At 42.5% G+C, this 26,501-nt stretch overlaps 1 protein-coding gene across 1 annotated transcript in view; it reads right to left on the bottom strand.

Moving 5' to 3' along the window:
* MCU (mitochondrial calcium uniporter) overlaps nt 1–26,501 on the bottom strand; it is a 168,948-nt gene that overhangs the window by 69,388 nt on the left and 73,059 nt on the right. The window lies entirely within an intron of this gene.

The following is a 26,501-nucleotide window of genomic DNA, read 5'->3' as shown; positions in this document are numbered from 1 at the left end:
GGGGGCGGGGGCGGGGCGGGGGCGGGGGCGGGGCGGGGGCGGGGGCGAGCGGCGGAATCCCGGCTCCCGCGGAGAACAGCTGATTCCACCTGCCCAGCAGTACCCGCACAGGCAGAGCCTAGAGCACCGAGCTTACAGTATTTTCAATCATCCTCTACGTCCCTCCCTACCCCCACGCCCACAAGGGGAGCGTTGTAAATTACCCAAACACGTTGGGGTAGCAGGAATCCCCACTCCAGGCCGAGCGCAAAGCTGCTCCGCAGTGCGCCCCTCAGGCCAAGCGGCAGCAGGAGTTTCCTGCCCACGCATGCCCGCCCCTCCTCCTGCTGCAAGCCGCCCACGCGCGCCCAGGGGCAGGCTTTCCCCAGCACAGCAAGGCTAGGCAAATGAAAAGGGGCTGCTCTGGCATCCTAGCTCCCAGCCCCCGCCTGCGCCAGAGCACGTGCACAGCTCTGCGGCTTACGGGGCTGCGAGGCAGAGGGATTCTCCAGGTGGCCAAGGACAACTGCCTTCTGGTAGGGCTTTCTGGCTGGCAGCCAGCAAAGACACCTCGGGCCCTCTCCTTTAACACCTCAAGGTTTGGCAAAACTAGAATTCAGCCGCCCATTTTTGGGTGGAAGGTAATTGTGATTTTTTTTCCTAGTGGATTTGAGAAAAACGAATACTTAAGTGCATAGGCTAGGCATTGACAGGATTTTAAATAATGTTAAAAAAAAAACACCTTTTGACAATCTGCACAAGCGGGATCTATATATACCTCTAAGACAGGGATACTTAACCTTTTCTGTGTCAGACAGTCTGGTGATGACCCCTTCTCAGAATAACGTTTATTAAATGCATGAAATAAAGTGCAAAAGATTACAAAGAAAACCAATTATGCTGAAACATAGTTAACCCCCCCCAAAAAAAACTACCAAGGGGACCCCAGGTAAAGAATCCTGCTCCAAATGTTCCATTTCCTCTTCCCCACTTTTTTCCTGAAAAGGAAAAAACAAAAAACAAAAATTCTTACAGCCAAAATCCTTCTCAGCCAAAAAGGAATAGGGATTCAGAAATGTCAGTTCAAAAAGCCAGTGAAGGCTGCAGCATTCCACAAGGGGTTAACTGCTGAGCCTGCAGTGCCCTGTGGTGCCCCAGAAAGGTGTGTAGTTCTGTCTTCTAATTCTCCAGGAAGACCAGTGTAGTTAATTATGTGGAAGAGCCAAAGGAGGACAGTAATTGTATATTGACTTTTGGGAGCTGTGAAATTCCAATAATGTCTATGGCTTAAGACTCCATAATAAGCTTCACATTTCCCTGATTTTGAAATTAAATGTTTGGGGACATGGTGCAGGAATAAAAAAAAAAGTATTTTGTCTCAAGATGATGGGGGAAAAAAACCCCAAAACACCACTTTGCATTTCAGATCCTTCCTACCAGAATTCTCTCTGAGCAGCTGGTTTCAGTGGCTGCCACATTCCAAGGTCAGCTTTCCCCACTTCTACTACTTTCTCCCCTCAGCTCTAGGGAGGTGGCTTGAACAAACAAAAACCTCCCACAGCCCTACTGTGTGGAGGCCCCGAGAGCTCTCAAGGACAGCATCTGATTTCATCAGGTATTTGTCAGAGCCCAGACACTCCCAGGCACGTGGTCTGCAGGGTGAGGCAGGGACCCCCAAAGCAGGGGTGCTTTGGGTAGAAGAGAGTGTGGCTCTGCTGCAGGTCACTTAATATGAACCGTCTTTCCTCATACCTCCCGGTCACTACCCACTTCACAGACTTCCGGGGGAGGGGGTTGTAACTTCTTCCCTGGTCATTATACTTAAGCCACAGCAAGACCCGGCACCACAGAGGTGGCTCCTTCAGAGGTGCTGATGTGGCCTTCACCAGAGCAGAGTATTATTACTGGCAACTAACTTTCCTGCAGGAGCTGCCTGCTCTATCTGCTTCCCTGAATTCTTCCTTCTGCTCACAAACTACTGGGTCCCCTTTTAAGGAATAATTCACTCTCGTGGAAACAAGAGACCCAACAGGGCCCTGACTTAAACCCCAAAGAGCTGCCTCCAAAGGAGCCACATTGGTTCACACAAACACACCCAGGAAGAAAAGGCAGCTGGTGGTACTGTGGCACCAGAAGTCACTATGAAGGGAGGGAGGGTTGTGGGACAAGCCTCTCCATTTGGGAAATGGGTGAAGGATTGATTACCGAAAGGAGGGGCTGGAGGCTTGAGAGACTATGTAAAAAGTTATCACAATAGAGAGGTAAGCGATGATGGTCTGAAGTAGAGTGGGGGCTGTGTGAGTGGAAAGAGGGGGAAGACGTGAGATAGCATGACGGCAGAATCAACATGAGTTGGCCGACTGGACATGGGCAGGGGGAAGGGTCAAGAATGGCTTCACAATTCTGAAGCCAGGTGACTGAAGGGAAACTGATGCCCTTAAGAGCAATGGGGAGGTTGGGGGGAAAGGAAGTGAGCCCTATTTGGGGCCCGTTGGCATGAGGAGAAGAAACATCCACATCCACCAATCAGCGCCTACATTTCCTCCTCTTCCGTCTCAATGTGTTGACAGCCAGCTGTATAGTGCATGTCCCATGAAGGAATAAAAGCGTTCCCATATTCATGGAGTCTAGTTTTGACAGCTGCCTCTGCTGGGTGTCCTTAGGGGAGGAAGGCATTGTTTTCCTGGCTATAGTCTTATTTTCTAGTGTCAGAAAAAACTGTGAAGGTGTATTTTGGAGGAGGAGACGGAGAAGGATGGAGCAGTTTAAGGATGATTGTTATGATATCTGAAGCACACTGTCACGAGGCAACCAAGGGTGTTTTTCCTGTGCCTTTTGTCCCAAGTGATCTCTAAGGCCTTTAACTGCTGAAATGCAGTCTCCTTGGAGGTAGCAAATGAAATCCAAACTTTTAAAATGAATGATGCTTGAAGCTAAGCATCACTGAGGAAACCTATCTATCTATCTAGCTAGCTAGCTAGCTAGCTAGCTAGCTAGCTAGCTCCAGATCCTACAAAAACAGGGCTTTGTATTAATGGGCTCATCATGACGTAAGTAACTGAAGCTTGGACAGCATAGCTCCAAAGGAGACACATGCCCCCAAATGCAGTCCATGAAATGGACTTTCCTCATACCATGCCTATTCCTGGTTAGCCAACAAAGCTGCAGGATTGTAACAAAAAGGCAGTGCATGAAAAAACATAAGGCTTCATGATGGAAAATGCTATCCACATCCAAAGAAAGAACTATGGAATTTGAATGCAGATTGAAGCATGCTATTTGCTATTTTTTTCTTCTTTTTTTTTGTTTGTTTTCTCTTTCTTGTGGTTTCTCCTATTGGTTCTAATTCTTCCTTACAACATGACTAATGTGAAAATATGTTTAATAGGAATGTATATGTGTAGCCTATATCAGATTGCACGCCATCTTGGGGAGGGAAGTGGGGAGAGGGAGAAAAATTTAAAACTCAAAAGCTTATAAAAAAAAGCATAAGCCTTTAGGTGGAGAAATCTGGGTTCCCATCTTGATTCTGTCTCTAACCAGCACTGTGACCTTGGTCGGTGTAACCTAGGTCAAGCCTCTTCACCACTTCCACCCCAATTTTATCTGTGAAAATGAGGGGGCTGGACTAGCTGGTCTCTAAAGCCCCCTCCCTTTTCTGGGTGTATGATTCTAGAATGATGTGGAAGTTGACTTAAAAGCTTAGAGAGAATTAAACGTTCTACACTAGGTCCTATTTCCTACTTCTCCCTTCTGAAAGATATAAAATGGGGGCACTGACCTCCCTTGTATTCCATTTCCCACAGAGTTCTGCAGACTAGAGCCAAATTAAGGTCTCTGAGAAACTCCTAAGCCTTAGGAATTCCACTTTCAAGAAAGACAACAGCCAGGCTGGTGGTGGGAAACAAAAAGCTCTTCAAAACCCATGAAGAAACTGAATCCAGACCTCTAGGATGGCTGAAGATCAGGTACAAAATGCCTTCACAGTGCATACCTCTGTCGGACAGAATCTGATGTGACCCCATTGACTGTTCTCTAGACTGGGGAAGCATGTGCATTGTAGCTGTTTCGCTTATATAAACCTGATCATATACTCAGGGATGTATATCGATTATGCTTAAGGCGCACACTGCAGAAATGATTTTAACATCAAACCAAATGAATTATTCTTTTGCTTTTTTTGTGGTTCAGAAAGCAGGGGAGCATCCAGGGGGAAAGAACTCCCGTCACACCTTCCCATACAGTGGAGTTCAAACAGAAGCACCAGGGGCAGAGATGTCTAACAAGTCACATTGGACTTTAATGATTGGGGGCTGTGGGCTTTTCTAAAAGGCAAGATTTATTGTCCTAACATGCTACTGGAAAATGCCAAGAAATTGAAAACTAAGCCAAAAAATACTTTTCTATACATGTAGTAGGTTCTTAAGAGATGTCTGTTTAACCTTTGCTGAACTGAAGATAAGCAAAGATATAAAAAGCGTGATTCCCTGGGCTCACGTTTAGCTGCCCAGATAAGACAGACTGGTAGGTATACAAAACATAAGAAGGAACAGAGAGAGGCCACATCATGGGGGTAGGATCTGAACAAGGCATCCCCCAAATGACAGATTAAAGAAGGGGAAATTACTTGAGCAAAAGAGTAAAGGTATATATTTACAAGCTGTGTTTGGAGGGCAAACTAGTCATGTAGGACAGTGTTGAGCTGATGCCCCCTTCTCTAGGCCTCTGCTTGCTCACCTATAAAATGGGAATAATAATATTTGTCGTACCTGCCTCAGAGAGTTATAGTGAGGTTCAAACGAGATGTATAAAAGGTGCTTTGCAGACCTCAAAGGGCTTAATAAGCTCTTATTGTTATTATTATTGTTTAGGACAGCATTGGAAAATAAAGCTGGCAAGGTGGGTTGGGCCAGAGTGGACTGCAGAATTTTCGGTAGATAACGTGGTACAGAGTTTGGAAGCCAGTTTGTTCATGTTGCTGAAGTAGAAGAAAGCTGGCAGCATAATGCAGACAGACTGCACTGATTCCCTGGAATTTCAGGGGCCCTGTCTAGGCTCCCAGGGCTGAAGACCATGGCAGGCATCCTTCACAGGGCAGAAACCCCGTGAAGGTCCTTAGTAGATCGGTGGGACGATGTAAGTGACCCCTCTTCTTGGGGCCAGTTAAATCCTTGAGTATGCCACCAGCAATGAGTTGGGAGGGAGACCTGGCATGGCACAGGGGAGGAATGAGGAGCAGGAGCTCCTGAATCATAGAAACCACAGTGGAAGGGGTCCCAGAGCCCCGGCAGCATTGTGGCCTCCAAATGACACAGCTTCTACTGCCTAGCAATTTGGGGGCTGACAGTGCGGCAAGCTGTTGAGAATAAAATATGAGTACCTGTGATGACTTCACTTTTCTTACTTGGATATTGCGTTGGACCTGTAATATTGAAAGGGATGTTGAGGTTATCCCTATGGCTGAGCAGCAGCAAATGTAAAAAATAACCTAAACACATCTGGGTGCATGAGGGGGAGAAAAAAATCCAAAGAGGCAGCGACATCAAAGTGGAAGTCAAGTTTTCTGAAGGGTATTTGGAAGGTGGGAGGCACACCAGCCTGGGTGAGGACATCCACTCCGTTACTCTCCACCAGGGGGTCAGCCCAGGCTAAGCTCCTGTGTGTAAGTTTTAGCTAATGGACAGTGTGAACCACGCGTGTCTGACAAGGCTTTCTCTTCAGCCACTCCCTAAAAATAAAAATCTGGCACACTTGAGAGAACACTGCATGTGCTGTCTGAAGACTTGGGTTTGTCTCTGCCACTATAATGTAAGGTCTTTAAGGACACAGACTCTGCTCTTGTATTTGTACCCCAAGCACTTAGGCCCTCCCAAGAGCTCAATAAAATGCTTTTTCATTCATTCAGAACAGCCACCAACATGCCACAGACAATCTCCCCCACCCTCCTCTCCTCCCTGAGGACCCTCATTCCAGATATCAGCAAGATGTCCCTCTCCCTTCCTCCCTCCCTCTACAATGTCCTCTGTTTTTGCTCTTAGAGGGCTCATTGCCTACAATCCAACTACTCAGGCTGACTTTAGCTAGTGTTTAGACTGTGCTTGGGACAAGGTTGGTTTCTACACTGAAAGAGACTCTTTTAGTGGTTTCTTAGTCCCTGAAGTCTCTCCCAAACACTCTCCACCCCGCTAAACACACATTCAACTTGGCAAGAATGTTAACACCAGCAATGAGTAATATTAATTCTCAGCTCTCATGTCAGTAACTACCCACCCAATGGCCCTCTCATGCCTAATCCATCTGTCTACTGGATTGGGGATGGGTGGGTTCCTGATCTTATTTTACTATGAACAAATATAGGAAAAGACATAGGACTAGGAAAAGACCAAAAAAGGTCAATGTCATTACCATATTTCAACCTCCTTACCAAATTAAATAGCCTTTAAGATGCTCACTTCAAAAGTTCTCATTGGCTGGGAATACTTTCCTCTGAATAACAATGCCTCCCCCTTTTTTTTCCCCCAAGGAGTCTTTATAACTTTTCCCAAAGCACTTTCCCATTGAGCATAGGAATCTCATCTTTGACAGGCAAGAAGACACGAAGGTTTAGGAGTTTGCCTTCGTCACATGGCCAGTCACCGTGGTACAGTGCCAGACAGGCGGGACTTGGGAGTCAGGAGAAGCCTGGGCTCCAATCCAGTCCCCCCTCTGATATTTACAGATCTCACACAGCACCTCCTCACTCCCCTTCACTTTACTTAGGAGGAAGCTGAGGCCCAGTGAGGATCACGTTCCATTAGACCCTCAGACCAAGGTCAGGTCCCAGTTTTCCTCATTTTCTTTCCTTAAAGGCTCCATCTCCAACAGACTTCTCCGTAAGTCCTTGTTTTCACGATCACAACTTATTTGCACTACACTGGTTTCAGCAATCGATTTAAAACACCTTCTTCAAATCACCTCCTTCTTCTCTCCTACTAGAATCCTCCCCACCTAAAAAACCGTCCTGCGGGCCAGGCAGTCTGACTGCATCGTCTTCTAAGAGCTACGGCGTCTGCATTCTCTTTTTTGCCACCACCTCTCACTGGATGGTTATGTTTGGTCACAGGCAGATAACTGGAGAGATTTGTGTTTATGACCAGGAGTGCTGAAGGAGAATTGTGTGGGTGTTTGCATACACATTCCCTATTTTAATCCTACTCGAAATCTAAGTTAGGCAAGCTAGGATTCAAGGGAATTAGAGAGAATAGAGGCATGATAGCTCTGTCCTGTCTTCCATGACAGCTGTTAGGTCTTGTTGTGTTACTGTTGTGGTACAGTCAGTGAATATGACATGACATGACATGACATGACACGACATAACATAGATGTCCAGGCATTGTGCTAAACTCTGGGCATACAAAGAAACCGAATCCCTGCTCTGAATGAGCTCACCATCTAATGGAAGGCGACAATATGAAAACAACCAGGCACCAAGAATATATGCAGTGTCCATGGGGGATCAACAACAGAGGGAGGGCAGCAGCATCGGGAGGGTTTAGGAAAGGCTTCCTGTAGAAGGTGCGATTTTAGCTGGGACTTGAAGAAAGCCCAGGAAGCCATGAGGCAGAGATGAAGAGGGAAAGCATTAGAGGCATGGGGGCAGTGAGTGAAAATGCCCAGGGTCACAAGATGGCATGTCTCGTCTAAAGGATGGCACGGAGGAGTTGGCTACAAGGTAGACCCCAAGGTTGGGGTTTGAGACGCAGTTCCACTTAGGGATGGGGTGGGGGAGGGGTAAAGGGGAAGGTCAAAGCGAGAAGGGATAAATGAAAAAGTGTTCTCTTAGTCAATTAACAAGTATTTATGTGCCTACTCAGTGCCAGACACTGTGCTAAGCCCTAGAGGAGATACAAGAATGAAACTATCTCAAACTATTAGCAGGCTTACATTCTAATGGGAGAAACAAGGACATTAAATCAGTACAGCAGAAGTAAAATTTACATGCATATGCATACACACATATGTGTGTATGTGTGCAAACACATGCACACAAACATGGAGTGTTGGGAGTGAGGACCAGAGAAGCCAGGTTGGCTGTATCACAAAGTACAGGAGAGAGGAACAATGCCCAGTGAAACTGTAAAGGTAGGTTGGAACAAGATTATAAAGGGCTTGAAAAGCGAACCAGAGTTTATGTTTTGTTCTAGAAGCAATCAGAAGCCGCTGGACTTCGCTGAATGGGGAAATCACGAGACCACATTTGCAATTAAGGAAAATTACTCTGGGAGCAGTGTACCGAATGGACTGGAGTGGTGAGGGGCTGAGGCAAGGAGACCGATTAGGAGGCTGAGAGGTAATGGGGGCCTGAACTACGGGGGAGAGCTGTGTGTGAGCTTCTTTTCTCAACCTAAGGGAATATGAAGGCTCAGGTGTGACATTGTATAACTCTCTGAAAGCACAAACACAAGGCCAAAAAGGACCAGGTGTTTTTATGATCACTTCTGGGGCTGTTTGGGGGAAGCATCATCCTTTTGCCAAATCTGAAAAGATCCCATCGCCTCTGGGATAAATGCTGCTCTGGACAAGTGAGCGACCAGGTTGGGAGCAGCAAGGATTTCCAGCAAGCTTGTCCTAAGACAACAGCACTCTGCCTTGCTACAGCTACCTCCAATGTGGACAAGAGGTACACACGAAAGCTGCTACTGCCCCTCCACGTTCTGTGTCCGATTCTCAAGGAGAATGGGAAACTATCTCTCACTCAGACACCAGTTTTAAGGGGGAGCATCGGTTAAGGACACACAACCACACGATTTCTCTCAATCACACACTCTGATGCTCTGTGGCCTCTCGCGTTAGATAATCTGCCAACCCATTTTAAAGGCCATTCACTGCAAGGAAAAATCTGGGTGCGTTTCAGACAGCTGATCAAGTTAAATTATTTACTTCACCACACTCAAGGATATAGTCTACATTACAATGTCTGATGGGGCAGGAGGAGGGTTCTTTCAGGCACTTCCCTAAAAATCAAAGTCTGGCACACTTGAAAGAACCCTCTCTTTGTCACCAGAAGATCAGAGGTCAGATACTGGCTGGCTGTATGATTACATAGAAGGTCAATGTCTCATCTGTAAAATGAGGCTTATAATACTTATACATACTACCTACCTGACAGTGTTGTGATGAAAATGCTTTGTGGAAAAACACCCTCACCAAACAAAGCTCTGATCATGCTGGGGAATGCTTTTTCCTTGCCTTGCACCAATCCCCCCAAAAAACAAAATTAGGATGTGAGGCTTCTCCTTCTCCTTTATGCTTACTTGTGCCTAAGTAATAGGTGCAGATATGTAGGAAATAGAGGGACCCTTAAGTCAACTAGAGAGGCCAAGCCTGCTGATTACAGACAAAAGCGCTGTGTCCCTTATATGAACTCCAGTAATGTATGCTGAATCAGCAAAATGAAAATATTCTCATTCTCAGGTATGGTAAGAATGGTATTAGAATCTGCTATAGTCCTAAATGTGAGCCCTGAAAACCTCACGCTTCCTAAGATAGTCACATGTTTTAAGATAATAGTAGATGCCATCTTTATATGGAAGTCTTCATTGTCCAATCATAGACAGAGAAAACACTCCCTAGCTCTCCCTTGTTTCAAAGTTATTTCCTTTTTAGGCCAGTCACTAAATTTCTGATGGTTCCTTCATCCTTAACCCCAATCAGGACTTTTTATGGAGAGGAATTAGACACTCATAGTCCCAGAGTGGGAGTCTGTAAGAGGGGGAGGAGAGAGGTGGAGGAGGGGGAAGGAAAGAAAGGAAGAGGTAGAGAGAGAGGAAAGGAGGGGAGGGAGAGGGAGAGGACGAGGAAGGAAGGGAGAGAGAGAAGGAAAAAGAGAAGGGGAGGAAGAGAGAAAGGGAGACGGGGGGAGAAGGAAGAGGAGGAGGAGGAGTAGGAGAGGGAGAGAGCAAGAATATGCATATTCTTGTGATCTACAGAAGCTTATTTCTGCCCTAAATAATTTCCCTCTGCTTTCTTGCCCAGGATTCTTGAGTCAAGGAAGTTAAAGATGGCATGGGATAAGAGGGCATTATCTATCGTGCAGGGGAAGGAATCCAAAGGCCCTCGGTTTTAAGCCTGGCTCCAGCACATACAAATTCTTTGAATCTCTATTTCCTCACCTGGAAAATGGGGGTGATACTTAGAAAGACTTACTTCACTGGGTTTATTATGGGGAAAGTACTTTGTACAGCCAGGTGGTGAGGTGGATAGAATGCTTGGGCCTGGAATCAGGATCTGAGTTGAAATCTAGCCTCAGACACTTACTTATCTGTGTGACCCTGGGCAAGTCACTTAACCTCTGTCTGCCTCTGTCAGTTTTCTCAACAGTAGGGACAATAATAGCATCTACCTCTTGGATTGTTGCGAGGATAAGATACTCATAAAGCACTTTGTAAACCTTAAAACACTATATAAATGCTAGTTATTATTATTGTTATTATTACACTTAAAAGCACTATGTTAATTTGAGCTATAGCATCATGTTCCATAAACCTAAGAAGGCTAGCTACTAGGGGTAGGAACTCATTATTTGACAAAAACCACTGGGAATACTGGAAAGCAATCTGACAGAAACTGAGTTTAGACCAACACCCCATACCATATATTATAACAAGCTTCAGATGAACCTAAAACTTAGATATTAAAAAAATCATATAATAAACAAAGTAGAAGAGTAGGGAAGATTATATCTTACAATTATATTAGGGAAAAAAGTCTTTACTAACAACGGAGAGAGGATCCCAGAAAACAAAGTGAACAATATTGATTATATAAAACAGAAAAAGTTTCTACACAAATAAAATCAATGCAGTTAAAATTAGGGGAGATACAACTAATTGTGAAAGAATTTTTGCAGCAACCTTCTCTGACAAACACCTGAAATTCAACATATAAAGGTACCTGAATCAAAACTATGACAAGAGGTATTCCTCTTGATAAATGGTCAAAGGATGTGAACAGACAGTCCTCAAAAGAAAAGCAAGTTATCAACAACCATATGGAAGAATGGAGCAAATCAATAATAACATGAGAGATTCAAGTTAAAACATTTCTGAAGTTCCATCACACAGCCATCAAATTAGTAAAGATGACAAAAAGAAAAATGACTATTCCTGCAGGAGCTATGGGAGAATAGGCCCATTAATGCTCTGTTGATACAGCTGTGAAAGCAATTTGGGACTATTCCCTAAAAGTCATGGAACTATGATCCAGTGATATCACTAATTGACTCATATCTCAAAGACAGCCAAGAAAAAGGGAAAGGACCCATAAACACGAAAATACTTACAGCAACACTTTTTGTTGTAACAAAGAAGTGGAAAGACACGAAGAGGTTCTTAGCAAATGGGGGATGATTAAAGAAATTATGGTATGTATAATGGAAGATTACTGCACTATAAGAAATGATGAGGGTTGGATTTAGAGAATCTTAGGTGTGGTGAGGACTTGTATGAACTGATACATGGTGAAGTGGGCAGAATCAAGAGAACAATTTATGCAGTGACTACTACAAGATTGTTAAGAAAAACAACAGTGGAAGACTTAAGAAGTATGATCAATGGAATAATCAATAATGACTCAAAAAAACCCCAGGGCAAACCATACTTAAGAGAGAGAATGAGATAAACATTTTCAGAAACAGCAAATGTGTGACTTTGTTTTTTGTCACTAAATTTACTTGTTACAACAGAGGGCAATTTTTCCTTTCCTTTTTTTTTTTGGAAGGGGGGAGGGTTAGTGATACTCTAAAAATAAAAAAAAGAAAAAAAGAAAGAAATCAATCATTTAAAAAATTAACAGAAGAGAACAGGAGGGAGTTTCAGGAGACACAGACAAGAACTGTGTGTAACTCTATTAAATTGGAATTATCCCCCAAAACCACACCCCCAAAACAAACAAACAACCCAAGGGAAAAAAGCAAAATATACTTAACAGAGGTCACAGTTTCATATACAATTTCCTTTTTTTGCTTTTCTTTGTATACGCACTTGTTCCATTTTTGTTGATGTTTATTAAGTTCATAATAAAAAAAAAGAAAATTTTTAAAGAGAAAAAAAAAAGGAAAGAAATTTGAGCTGGAAGCCTGAAGCCCCCCAAGAATCCTGGTGCCAATTAAGACAAGGGCAGAGTCACCTACCAGTGATGACATGTGCTCAGTATCACAACAGAAAAACTTCACAGGCAAACCACAGGCACAATTCACCATCCTCAGAAGGCTGCAGGCTGTGATTTCCACCTTGGTACAACATTCGTTTTGCCATATATCTGCTTATCTGGTTCACTGACCATGGCCTTCTTGTTAACTGCTCAGCTCATCCATTTCTATGAGAAACTCAGCCTCCTCATCTCTTGGTTAGAGTTCCCTCGCCCTTCCCCCTAGCATGACTGAAATGTGAATTATGGTTATTCCACTGACAGCTCTCTGTTGAATCCTTGAAGCCAACTAGCCCACACTGTATGTGTCAGAGAAGGTTGCTTGTCTCTCTCCTGGTTGCCATTGGCACCTCCCAACAACATCTCAGCTATTTCTGCTCATTCCACAAGCCTCTGACTGTTTGCTGCTTTAGGAGGGAAGACTTGCAGGAGATGAATGAGTGAGACCTTAAAGGGTAAGTAGAAATTCAATAGGCAGAGAGAGGCAGAGTATTCTAACAATAAAGAACTGTATAAAAAAGAAGCCCAGAGGCAAAAAAGAATAGTGTGTATTTGGGTAATAGAATGTTGTTCAGTTTGGCTGGAGCTTGGAAGGGTTTATTAATACAAGATAATCAATCAATAAACATTTATTAAGCACCTACTAGGTGCCAGGCATTGTGCTAAGCCCTGGGGACATAAAAAGAGGCAAAACTAAAACAAAATAAAACAAAAAAAAAACAGTCCCTGCCCTCAAGGAGCTCACAGTCTAATGAGATAAGAAGACAAAGTCTTTATCTATATAAGATAATGGTGGCCCCAGGGTGTGAACTTTAACCTGGCAGGCAACTGAAGATTTTGAACCAATGACACCACCAGAATTCTCTATAAGAAAGAGGACTTTGGATCCAGTCCGAAGGGCCACTATGGAGGAGAGGCTGGAAGGCCTGTTAGAAGGTGATTGTAACTAAGCAGGCAAGGTGCTGAAAGGAGCCTGTACTAGAATGTTGGGAGGGGAGGGGAAGATGGCATGACCTGGTAACTGAATGAACTGGAGAGGGGAAGGAGGGGAAGGACTCACCCAATCTAAGAACTGAAAGGGATTTTCAGAGCCTATCTAACCCATAAGCCCTCCCGCAACATTGGTGATCAAAGAAAACTTCAATGTTACAATGATGGGAGGTAGGGTAAATGGAATGGTGGTTTCAAAGACAAGCAACACTGCCCTCCATTTTGGCTGTGCTGACTTTGAAGAGCTGGTGAGCTCTTATTCAGGGGGAGGTGCTGAGGAGAGGCCAATACTGATGATGATGTCAGCACAGACACAATAGCTGACGTCATGGGTAAATAAAAATTGCCATAGCAGATCATTTTGGGATAGAAGAGACCTTTGGGTAAATATATATGTTAAAGAACAGGGAAGAAGAGGACCTAGTGAAGGAGACGATGAAAGAGTATTTAGAAGGGTACAAGAAGGATTCAGAGAGTGCAGGTGCTAAGTCAAAACAGAGGAGGAAAACTATAGACCAATTTCCCTAATGAATAGAGAGGCAAAAATTTTTTAAGTAAAATATTAGCAAAAAGATTACAGGAACTTATCACGAGAATAGTACATGATGACCAGGTAGGATTTATACCAGGAAGACAGAGTTGGTTCAATATTAGGAAAACTATCAGCATAACTGACCATATCAACAACAAAACTTACAGAAGCCATATGGATATCTCCATAGATGCAGAAAAAGCTTTTGACAAAATACAACACCCATTTCCTATGAAAAACACTGGAGAGCATAGGGATACATAGAGTCTTCCTTAAAATGATAAGTAGCATCTACCTAAAACCATCAGAAAGCATTATATGTAATGGGGATAAGCTAGAAGTATTTCTGGGGAGGTGGTGGTCAACACTGTCAACAGAGGCACTGACATCATGAAGGACAATGCCAAACATGGACAGTTTTAGTACTGGAGAGGATGGAGTCTCTCTACAAAGTGCTGAAGGGAGTATGGAGAGGACAGGGAGGGAAAGAGATGGTTTGGCAGCGGGACAGGATAAGACAGCATTTTGTTTGTTTTTAAGACAGAGACCTGAGTATATTTGTATGGGAAGGAAGTCAGTAGGGAAGGAAAGATGCATGACACATGAGACGGAAGGCATTGGTGTTGGAGCAAACAGAGGAAACAGAAGACAATACAATCACAGATCCAGGGAGATGGATTATTGGCTTTAGTGAGAAGAAGAAATATGTCTTTGTCAATGACCAAAGTGAAGACATGAATACACTTTGAGGAATGGAAGAGCTGAGCTAAGCAAGTTTGTTTTCAGTCTCCTCAGTGAAGTCAATGACTAGGTCAATTGCTGTATCCGCTTGCAGTCCATGGCATGCAGTAGTGCTAAACAAGTGCTTGTGGGATAAATGGCTGCAAGCTTTTGAAGGTGTTGTTTGAAGGTAAGGTTTGGAACAGCTGTGTGTAAAGAGATAGAGGGCTGAGAAGAGTTAAATAGAAGAGCTAGATAGAAGCAGCACTGCAAGGCAAGTGCCCAACGGAGATTATGTGCCATGAATTCATAATGCTTGAAATCAGATCAATTTCAAGTTCATTATTTTTTCTAGTGATGCTCAGAAGCCAAGGAGTAGGAGTAGAGAAAATTGGATGGTGGGAATTACCCAGGCAAAATGATTTGCAGGTTGAGCACAGTGGAAGTTCAGGGAGGCAAGGCATACTAGCATGCTTCAGCATTGGACTTAGGAGTCAGCAAAACCTGGATTTGAATCCTGCCTCGGACAACGAATGACTAGCTGTGTGGCCCCAGACCAGTTACTTAACCTCTCTCAGCCTCAGTTTCCTAATTGTAAAAAATGAAGAGCTTGTATTCAATAATCTCTAAAGACCCTTCCAGCTCTGAATTGATGAAACAAAGTAGAAAACCGTGAATGGACCCTAGGTGTGGAGACGCATGAAACCACAGTGAGGGAAAGGGACTGAAAGTAGTTGTGAATGACAGCAGAGTTCAAAGGCAGGTTGTAGTTTAGAACTTCAGGGTCTTGGAGATAGGATCACTCAAAGAAATGGCAATGTCAAAGGTGAGAGATGAAGAAGGAAGCCATTGGAGCTTGGGAAAGTTGTCAGAGGAATGTCCACATGAATTACAGTCTCTTTGTAACCATAAAGGTTAGCTATTATTATTTTTTTGGGGGGGGTGGGCTAGGCAATGGGGTTAAGTGACTTGCTCAGGGTTACACAGCTAGTAAGTGTTATGTGTCTGAGGCTGGATTTGAACTCAGGTCCTCCTGAATCCAGGGCTGGTGCTCTATCCACTGTGCCACCTAGCTGCCCCAGCTATTATTATTTTTGAAGATGTCAATGGGCAGATTGACAACGTTGGAACTGTTGAATAAAGTAAAGCCCAGACAGAGGAATCAGCTTACCTAAAGTTCATGGTACCAGAACCTGGACTTCTAAGTTTCTAACTTTTCAGGGGTAATGTACCAGTTCTTCACTTACTGACTCCTTAAAGAATGGGTCAAGGTAAGTGCCATCCAACTACCTATCAGCAGAGATTCAGTAAGGAACACCCCATGGGAATGCTCCCACAGGCTTCTGACTCAGGAACAGAAGGATGCAAGCATCTGGGAGGCCACAGGTAGGAATGGACCGTTGGGAAGATGGTGAAGCTAGTTCTCTTCCTGACAAAATGCGTGCTGATTTTTCTCTCCACAAATCTGGACACTTCACCCTTCAAGAATCATCTGGCCTGCCACAGGCAGCCAACCCCTAGTTTAGAATGTTATTACATAGAACACATATGCCCTGTAGGCCCCAAATGATTTCCCTCCATTTGTACAAAATGTAAAGGCACTGTGCTCCTCAAAGATCTGACTCACTAGAAAGTGTTGCAGGAGTAGACGTGTGCCCTGCACATCTGGGACACCAAAGGACAGTGCCATAAATTCTCTGGAGGCTAACATGTAAACCTACTAATATTTAGGGAATGGCCAATTTTTATCCACTTTTTTCCCTCTCCTCATCCCCTTCAATCTTTGAGGATGCCAATTATTTGAAACTTAATCAGATTCCCAAAGAATGCAAGACCTTATTTACTAGCATGCTGTGAAATTATGCCTAACTAAAATTAAACTGACAAAAATGAGGAAATTATATTTGGGAACATTTCTCTGAGCTCTTTTGTCAGGTCAGTGATTCCCAGAATGTAGCATTTAACTGTAGAGAAGCCACTATCGCCCTAACTTTGGCGGTCTAAAGGTATTTGGGGCTCAGGGAGAAGGGGGAAAGAACAGATGTCCATGAATTAGATGCTAAGGACATGTATGTTCTATGTGAAATAACCCACCCACCAGCTCCCCTCCCCCATGGAAAGAAAGCTATGGATTGGCCACATGCCTGAAAAAGAAAAGCAGCAAGAAGCCACACAAGTTTATTGGCATGCTGGGAATAAAACGGTTGCTAAAATTAAAAGCAGCACAAAAAAAATCTATTTTTAAAAACAAGGAAATTGCATTTGCTGTACAACATAATGAGCAAATTTAAGCCACATATAATCATGGGTATTAAAATGCCTATTTTCAAGACAGCTCCATTCCAGAATATCACCTGTGGGTCAAAGAATTCTATCAGACAGCAAGCTCTTTCCTTCCTTTTCAAATGAAGTTATGACAAAGAGAGGCCTTATTTTGGAAAATGTAATGCCGCTAAGAGAACAAAGGAAATTTCTAACATACGCCCTAGAGCAATAAAAAATGTCCTCCATTTCACATATCAAATACTCTGCCAAAACTCAAACACAGTTGATAAATATATTTTAAATTCTGGTGTGTAACAGAAGAATTTATATGATTGCTTGGGATAACTGGTAACATTGCTTGAATGAATGGCAATTTTCCTAGGTGAATATACAGCATGGTTTTTGCCATATACATCATGAGAATTGTCTATACGTTAACATCCAGAAATAAGCGCGTCTGAGAAGTTGACTCCTTCCATTACTCTGTTGTTGGTGGGCCAATCCCTTCCATGGAATGGGTGAAATTCCTTAAGACTTATCTAGTAAAACAGATACCATGAATCTTCCTATAAAGCTGTCCTGGGATTTGTACCACAGGACTGAGGTACAGGGAGAAATCTTAGAACAAGGAGATTATGGTTAATAAATTCCACTGGACGTTTCACACTATAGACAGTCATACTACAGCAAATCTCCATGATGAGTTTGCACTTCTCTTCCAAAAAAAATCAGTGAATCTCCTCCCCCACCTCTCAATGTTCTTGTTCTGGACTTCCTTCTGCTTGACCAGGACAGCAAGACAACACTTTGGGGAATGTGTGTACTCACTGGTATTTATCCTAATCAGAAAAGCTCCTTAGTCACAGAATTATCAAAACTTAGACCTAAAAGGAACCTGAGAAAACATTTTGTCCAATTCCCTCATTTTAAAAATTCAATTATTACGTCTAATTACCATGGAACAATTGTTGCTACATGATTCACTATCATAAGCACACACTCTCTTGGCACAAAACTGGTAACTAAATATTTGTTGTTTTTTTTTTTATTTAATACTCAGTTTTATAGTGAATCCTAACTTCAGATCCTTAAAGGGCACCAGCAAGCTCACCTGTTTGCTTGTTTATCCAGCAAGGGTCATCAGAGGAGGGGTTTGAACCAAGGCATTCCACTGTACTTACACTAGGAGGCTTTCAAATGCACTTAAATTTTCTCTTCCAGGTGAGCAGAGAAGCTCTTTAGCTAGCTGCTCTTCTCTGTAGTCTTGAATCCACACTGGTTGGTTTTAAGCATAATGCTTAAACACATTCAAGAGTGATGACTTTCTTCAACCATGTCCAAGACCTTCCCACTAAAACTAATAGATGAGGCTGGAGAAAAGCTTTACTCTGGGCTATTAGAAACACTAGGATTTCATCTTTGCCCCAATGCCACCAACCTTCCCACCCTCCTTCTGTGTCTGTCTGGCAATCAGGGAACTGACTAAATTCACTCCCCATCCCTGGGCAGCCTCTTGGCTATAAACCTTTCCTCCATCTACAAACTACAAACTATTTCAACTTCATAAATAGTACTACAATAAGACTCAGGAATTGGATGTAACCTTCAAGGGCTGGTTTGGAGCATCTGCCATAAAAGGAAAACATTATTTGTAGAAGCAGGTAAATGTGTTAAAATGGTCTAACTTCCCTGGTGCCATACTGACCACTGTGGAGATGTCTTTATTTGGGCTGTATACACATAACTGTTTGCAAAAGCAAAGGGGCTTCTGCTTTGCTGAAAGTGGTTTCCCTTTAATAACTGATGGCTGAGTTGTTTGGGAGTAAAATGTTAGTTCTTAAGCAACATATCTGCTATACTGCATAAGCAATAGTGAGTAAGGCAGAAAAGAATGTACTGGTCTGCTAATATATTACTAAGAGCTGAGATGTTTATGGGGATTAAACAAACCTTATCTGTGGTGCTGAGCTGGCTATATGGAGAGACAGAAAAGTAGAAATCACAGATATTCTTAATTATGTCTGGCTGATATACTTCATAACATGAGACTGCTTAAAATTCAAAGCTATAGCTACCCAAATATATGCCCAAATACAAGGCACCAAAAAAAAAAAAAATTCAGGCTGCTTCCATTTTAACTTCCACCAGAAATATGAATGGTTTATACAACTGCATTGTAATGCAAAATAATAAAATAATTGTATATATACACCAAATAATATAAAATAATAAAATTGCCTTTATTGCCATTTTTTGCCTGATTTTAGAAATTACTACTTAGAAGTCTTTCCATCCCCCATAAACTTTCTCTTCCAGTTTCTGAGGTGGTAAGAATATCTAAAATAAGGAAAAGACTAGTTTGATGCATTTGGCTGGCTCAAGAGTACAGTTAAGAGCAACTAGATAAAAAGCTTCTCTGACCATTGTAAAGAAGAAATCTCTGATTCTGACTAAATACATTTAAAAGCATCATAGTGGATATAGTACAGCAGAAATAATACTAGTTCTGGAGTCAAAGGCCTTGGGTTTGATGGCTTCTGAGATCCCTTACAGTTCTACATTTCTGACGCTCCTAGGATGAAACTCAGAAAGCTTAGGAGATTCAAGAACAAATGCTTTGTTATTTTATATCTATCTATGTGTATATATATATGTATATATTCCATGTTAACAGAATTACATAGCCTTTGGGGGAAAATGGCATTGGTTCAAAGAGAAAATAAAAATTAATAGAGATAAATGTAAGGTCCTGTACTGACTGGGTTTTTTTTTAGTGTATAAGTATATAGTATATATAGGTACAGCTCATTTTATTTCACTTCTTACAAATTGAAGGTTTGTGACAACCCTGCACTGAGTAAGTCTATTGGCACCATTTTTCCAACAGCATGTGCTTACATTGTGTCTCTATGTCCCATTTTGGTAATTCTCAAAACATGTCAACCTTTTTCATTATTATCATATCTGTTATGTTGATCTGTAATCAGTGATCTTTGATGAGGACGGCATGTCAAAAGCCAAGATAGGCTGAAAGCTAGTCCACCACCCTGATCAGTCAGCAGCCATCACCATCAAGCCAAGACCCTCCGCCAGCAAAAAGATTAGGACTTGCTGAAGGTTCAAATAATGGTGAGCATTTTTTAGCAACAAAGTATTTTTAATTAAGGCATGTCCTTTTTTTTTTAAAGACACAATACTATTGCACAGTTAACAGACTACAGTGTAGTGTATAAACATAACTTTTATATGCATTGGGAAACCCAAAAAATTCATGACTCACTTTATGCAATATATGCTTTATTGTGGGGGTTTGGAACCAAACCTGCATATCCAAGGTATGCCTGTATAGCATAAGCAGGATATGCCTAGGTAACAATTTATGTGAAAAAGATCTGGGGATTTAAATGAACTAAAAGTTCAATATAAGTCCACAGTATGATATAACAGCCAAAAAATTTTTAAATGATTAACCATGATTTTAGGCTGCATGTTGTCCGTAATGATGGATGTGATGGTCCTGCTCTCTATTCTGCCTTGGTTAGGCCATATCTTGAATGTAATGTTGCGTGCTGGGTGCCATGCTTGGGACAGGATATTAACAAATTGGAGTAGGACAATTATCAACCAATGAATAGTTACTTATTGAGGGCCTAGTGTGTATCAGGCATTGTGCCAGGCCCACGAGATAAAGTACAAAGAATGAAGCAATCCTTATTATAACTATGTAACAGTGTAACTAGGATACATGTAAGAAGTGGCTGGTGGAACTGTTCATGGTTAGCCTGGTCTGGGATGGGCATGGAAAACTAGGGGAGACAGGTGTCTTCTTGTATCTGAATGACTGTCACAACCAAGAGGGTTTACTTGGCCCCACAAAAGGGATCTGTGGGTAGAAGCTTCCAGAGATTGAATTAGACTCAATGTAAGAAAAGCTTCTTAACGATGAGAGCTATCCCAACATTGGAATGGGCTTCCTCGGGTGACACTGAAGATCTCCAGGATGACTCCTTGTTGCAGAGGCAACGCCTGTCCAGATTAGACTCAATGACCTTTGAGATCTCTTCCCACTCGACAACTCTGGATCTCAATCAGAACGCCAGGAACAGATGTCCCCGACAGCTAACTGCCATAGTCACTGGCCATCCAGGGAAAATGGAGTAGGGGGCTTGAGAGGCATAGCTTGCCCTTTCTGCAACTTTCATGAAGATCTTCTCACCCATCTTTCTATATAGTGGGCCAGCTGTTCACATATGCCAGTTCACAAATACCAGATATTCACAAGTCAGGGATGACCTCTAATGGCACATGACCTTATTATAAGTTAACACAGTGTTGTAAGAAAAGGCTTCTCATTTCTCCAGGTGTGCTGTGTTTGGGGTTAGGGCTGGAGGATCCATTCTAGGCAGAGGCTGCAATTTACTCTAGAGCAGATGAGGATTTGGCAACATACATATAATACCTATTGTTGTTCAGTCATTTTTCAGTCATGTCCAATTCTCTGTGTTCCCATTTGTGGTTTTCTTAACAAAGATACTAAAGGGGTTTGCCATTTCTATTCTCCAGCTTGTTTAACAGATGAGGAAACTGAGGCAATCAGGGTGAAGTGACTTGCCCAGGGTCACAATGCTAGTAAGTTTCTTGGGCCAGATTTGAACTCAGGAAGATCAGTCTTCCTGCCTCCAGGCCTGGTACTCTATCTACTGCATCACTTAGCTGCCCGATCTAATACCTATAGCCACACCTAAATTAATGAAATATCATGGTGGCATTCAAAGCAAGATGGAATTACAAGAACCTTCAGCACACTATTATCCCTAAAACCTGGCAAAACACTGCATTCCAATATATGGGAACTTCATTACTAAGGTAGCAATGATCTTCATGGCAAGACAGTTTAAATGTGCGATGGATCTCAAGGCTCTAATAAAATCTTTAAAAGAGCAGTCCTTTCAAGTTGGGGAGGATGGGATTTTCCTTTTCCCTAGTCCTCACTTAAATCCAATTCACTTGCATGTCATGGCATCACCTCCCTCATGTCACGGTCCTCTTTGAGAACGAATCTCTAACATGTCCTTTTTTACTGATCCTCTTCATGTCTTTTTCTTTCCTCTAAAAGCTTTTCGTATGAATGTTTAAATTAATTCCAACAGCACCATAAAAAGTGGAAGTTTTGAAAAACTTATCTCTGATCAATACAGCGATCAGCCATGATTCCAGAGGACCGACAATGAAGAACATTACTTACTTCCTGACGGGGGAAAGTACTAAATATGCAAAATAAACATTTTGGGGACATAACCAATATAAGAATTTGTCTTCCTTGACTGAATATTTGTTACAATGGTTTTATTTCTTGTTTTTAATTTTTTTCTTTTTTTGAGTGGGGAATGAAGGAGGTGGGAAGAAGAAAAATCAAATGCTTATTAATTGAAAAATATTTTAAATGTTACTTTGCATTGCTGTATTCTAAAACTCTAGAAAGCCCACATTGTATTTATTTATTTATTTTTATTTAGGCAATTGGAGTTAAGTGACTTGCCCAGGGTCACACAGCTAGTAAGTGTCAAGTGTTTGGTCTGAGGCCACATTTGAACTCAGGTCCTCCTGACTTCAGGGCCTGTGCTCTATCCACTGCGCCACCCAGCTGCCCCAAAAGCCCACATTTTAGATGCAGAGTAGATTTCAAGTTAGGCTAATGATATGACATAGTGGCTGAAGTCTCCAGGTCATACCATAAGGTCAAGGTTCATTCAGCATTGATCATCCCATAAACTGAAAGGAGAGGGAAAGAAGCTAGAAGAAATTCACTTTAAATTGTCATGTCTGAGCTAGGTTAATCAGCTGGATTCTGTAGACAGTACAGAGACATTCCTTCTAGTTTGCATCCTTTGAGGAACTTATCAATGTCTCCATAGTATGAAAAAGGAGACCCAATGCTTAGTGGGTCACGCAGCTCAACGTTACCCACAGAAGAAAGGTCCCCAGGTCATTAGGGCAATCATCACTACACCAGGAGACCCGTCCCAAGAAATGATTTGTTTAGAAGAGCTGACCTAAAGTGGAATGAAAGACTAACGCACTAATCCCTTCTATTGATTAGCCCCTCTGGAAATGCCATGTGCTCCAGTATCTCTCATCTATTACGCTAGTGCTAATGAAACCACCTGTAGATTTTATGGCTTTCTTGAGGGCAAATCTATTTCAATTAATAAATCTTTACATAAGTAGACAGTCTATAAATTAAATAGGCACCATTTATCAACAATTTACAGCAAATAGCACATTGGGAAAAGTACACAAAATTCTAGGGAGTTAAATCTCCCTCCATTCTTATGTTAAAATCCCGTTGTCCGGTTTATTATTTATTCTAACTGATAACATCTTTCTAAAAATAAAATCGAAATCTCAGTCCCCTCTTTTTCCAACTCCACGTACTCTATCTTTACTATAACATGCAGATTAGTTTTTAACAACAATGAGTAAATATTATTTAAATTCAAGAGTCCTACAAAATACTTCTTTATATAATCAACATTCATCTAACCCCACCTGACGTTTAATGGGAACTACACATTTTAATTAGCTGTCCATGTTAATTCTATCCCATCCTACCAAACGAAGGATGACAAACCATAAATCTATAAAACTCATTCATTCATTTGCTCATCTAATAGTTATTTATTAAGTTCTGATCCCAGCCTTTCACAATATGACTCAAAGCTATTTTTCACCAACCTCATTTCACACTCCTTCCTTAAATGACCGCTTTGTTTGGGTCACACTTGGTGATTAGCTGCTATTTCCTGATTTTATCTTGCCCTCGGCCACCACCATTAATTTATTCAGGCCATTCCCCCACACACATACACTCTACTCCATATCTCTGCCAGTTGGAATTCTTTTCCTTCAAGGCCCTTGAAGGCTCAGTGACTACGTCCTCCATGAAGCCTCCCCTAATCCGACCTGCTATAAATTCCCTCATAACACTTCATCAGGATTGTTCTTATGCGTTCAGCCTCAAATCCTGTTTATTTCTGTACTTCTCGGCCTTCCTGCTAGATTCTAAACTCTAAACTCTACTGGAACAAACCCTGCAATTGACTATAGAAGAGTGAAATGAGACCCATCTTCCCACTCTCTGGCACAGACTATGGGGGTTTGTCACAGGCCCCCATTTTGGGGACCACAAAAGGTTTCATGACCAGCATGAGTCAATCTGTTTTTAAAAGGAAACTGTGCCAGAGCACATGATAATGTATATGAGAAATAGTCTTATTTTGTGACTACTCCAAATTCTGGGACCTAAACTGTTCTCCAAACATTTACACCCTGTCCTCTCAAGTTCACTAATGGCTATTTGTCTGACCTCTGCCCTTCTCCTGAGTGACCAATCAACTATTCTGATTTGTCTTTGGCACCTCCAATGCCTCCCCTTTGGCCATCCCTCTGATTTCATGCTTTGACCATAGGCTGGGTGCTTCCATCAATTTTCTCTCCATTCCTTGTTCTCTTCTCCCCACCATCCCAACCCCTCGCAAATACTATGACAGCTAGCACTGTTAACCCTTGACTTTATGACACACTTGAAAAAAAGGGTTGACTTACGGTTTCATCGGTATATGACAAAAGACTAAGGAATTTTAGATGTCTTGGGCATCCATTTAGAAATTTTGTTTTACTTCATCTGCTGTGTACATATATGAATGTTAAAGCAAACTGATGCCAACAAGGGTTAGAAGGTGGTTAACAAGTCATTAAAATATGTGAATGGGTGAGGCATTCAGAATACATTCTTCTTGGTCTTCCCATTCAAAGAAAAAGAGTGAGCCATAAGACTGATACAATTTCATTTTCCTCCTACTGAGCCAACTCTCTTAGATTCCAAAAAAAGGCTGGAACTCCCTGTATTCCTCTTTGAGCAGTTCCCTGTTCTACCTTTCCCTCAGCTATAAATGTAAGACCAACAGTTGACTGATCCCACTCATAATATAGACCTACTGAACAAAAATGCAGACAGCTAGGTGGCGCAGTGGATTGTCCCGAGCGTGCTATGCCTGAAGTTGTGAAGACATGGGGTCAAATTTGATCAAAGACACTTTCTGGCTGTGTGACCCTGGGCAAGTCACTTAACCTCTGCCTGCCCCAATTTCCTCATCTGTGAAACGGAGATAACAGCACCTACTTCCCAGGGTTGCGGTGAGGACAAAATGAAATATCTGTAAAGCGCTTTGCAAACACCTTAAAGTGCTATCTATATAAACACTAGCTATCATTATTGGAATGGAATCCAAAACATAAGGTAGAATTGAATGTCAGAACCTCATCATCTATAAGTCCAGTGGCCCACTTCAGCCCCCATTTGCCCTGCCTTCTCGGTAGCACAACACTAGATTCGTCCAGTTAAAATCACTGTCACCACCCCTGGACTCTGTGATCCTCCCCACTCCCCATTCTCCTCTATGGATCTTTTCTTCCGTGTCCTTTGTAAGCTTTTCTTCCACTCCCCACTCCCTGGGCATCTTCCAAGCTCCATTCTCAGTCCTCTTCTCTGCTTTTCCTCATCTCTACTCCTTGGTGGCTTCATCCACCCCCTTGGCTTCAATTATCACTCCTACGAGAGGATCGCCAAAGCTGTGCTTCTCTGTCGGCTCCTCCAAATGCCAGTCTTAACATTTCAAACTACCTGCTAGGCATATGCACTATTTGGGGAAGAGGTTTTTCTAAGTTGGAAACATCTTTTTGTACAGGGGTCAGTTGGGGGTTTTCCAAAGAGCTTTACCTGGTGCCTTGCCTTCATTTATTTCTAAATCTATGCAAGCAGCTCAAGGGCTCTGGCCACCATTGCCTCCTTGGGTGTCAGATGGGCAGTGGACCCACGGGGCAGAGGGGAGTGAGATGAAGTGAAGTCTCCCATAGGAAGACTTAACTCCTTTAACCTCAGAGAGGCCAGGGGGGAAAGGGTAAGGGAGGTGCGGATGCTGCCCCTTAAAGGCTGCGGTGAGGGTAGTGGACAGAGTAGCAAGTACCATTTTTTGGCTAGTTTGGAGATCTCTGAATAAACTCTATTTGTTTAAAAAAAAAACCCTACCTAAAAAAAACCAGAAAACCATCTCCACCTAAACATCCCATCAGCATCTCAAACACAGATCCAAAGCTTGATTAAATCATCTTCCCTTCCTCCCAATTTCTGTTTCTGTTGATGGCACCAAGTTCTCACCAATCACCCAGGCTCAGAACTTTCCAGTTATCTACAGGTCAAGAGCCACTTAATTAGACTGTGGAAATACAAAGAGTAAAGGTCCCTGCCCTCAGAGGGCTTACATTTATTCTCCCTCAGTTCTCCACATCTTGTTAGTTGCCACATCCTGATAGACGCTGCAATCTCTCTCACATTCACTCCCTCCTTTCTACTCTTTTCATCATTCAGCCCCTCACTACCTCTTGCCTGGACCACAGTCAGATCCATCTACCTCACCTTCAGTCTCTCCTCCTCTAAACTCATCCTTCCCACTGCTAGCAGAGTCATCTTCCTAATGCACAGATCTGGCCACGTCATGCCACTGCTCAGAAACACTCAGTGGCTCCCCATTGTTTATCAAATTAAATATCAATTCCTTCTCCTAGAACTCCAGCCTACCCTTCCAGCCTTTTATCAAATACAGCATGCACTCCCTTGCAGGAATTCCAGGTAGTATTCTAGCCAGACTGGACTAGCGGCTGTATTCCAATCTGGTCCTGCCCTTTCTTACCTCCATACATTGATGTGTGCATGTCGTCCCCATACATGGAAGAGTCTCTCCCAACATTCTTTCCCTTCCTTCAAGGACAA

The sequence above is a fragment of the Vombatus ursinus genome, unplaced genomic scaffold (genome assembly GCF_900497805.2).
Source record: "Vombatus ursinus unplaced genomic scaffold, bare-nosed wombat genome assembly UNPS02000749.1, whole genome shotgun sequence".
Classification (NCBI taxonomy): domain Eukaryota; kingdom Metazoa; phylum Chordata; class Mammalia; order Diprotodontia; family Vombatidae; genus Vombatus; species Vombatus ursinus.
This window is presented reverse-complemented; position numbering and strand designations above follow the sequence as displayed.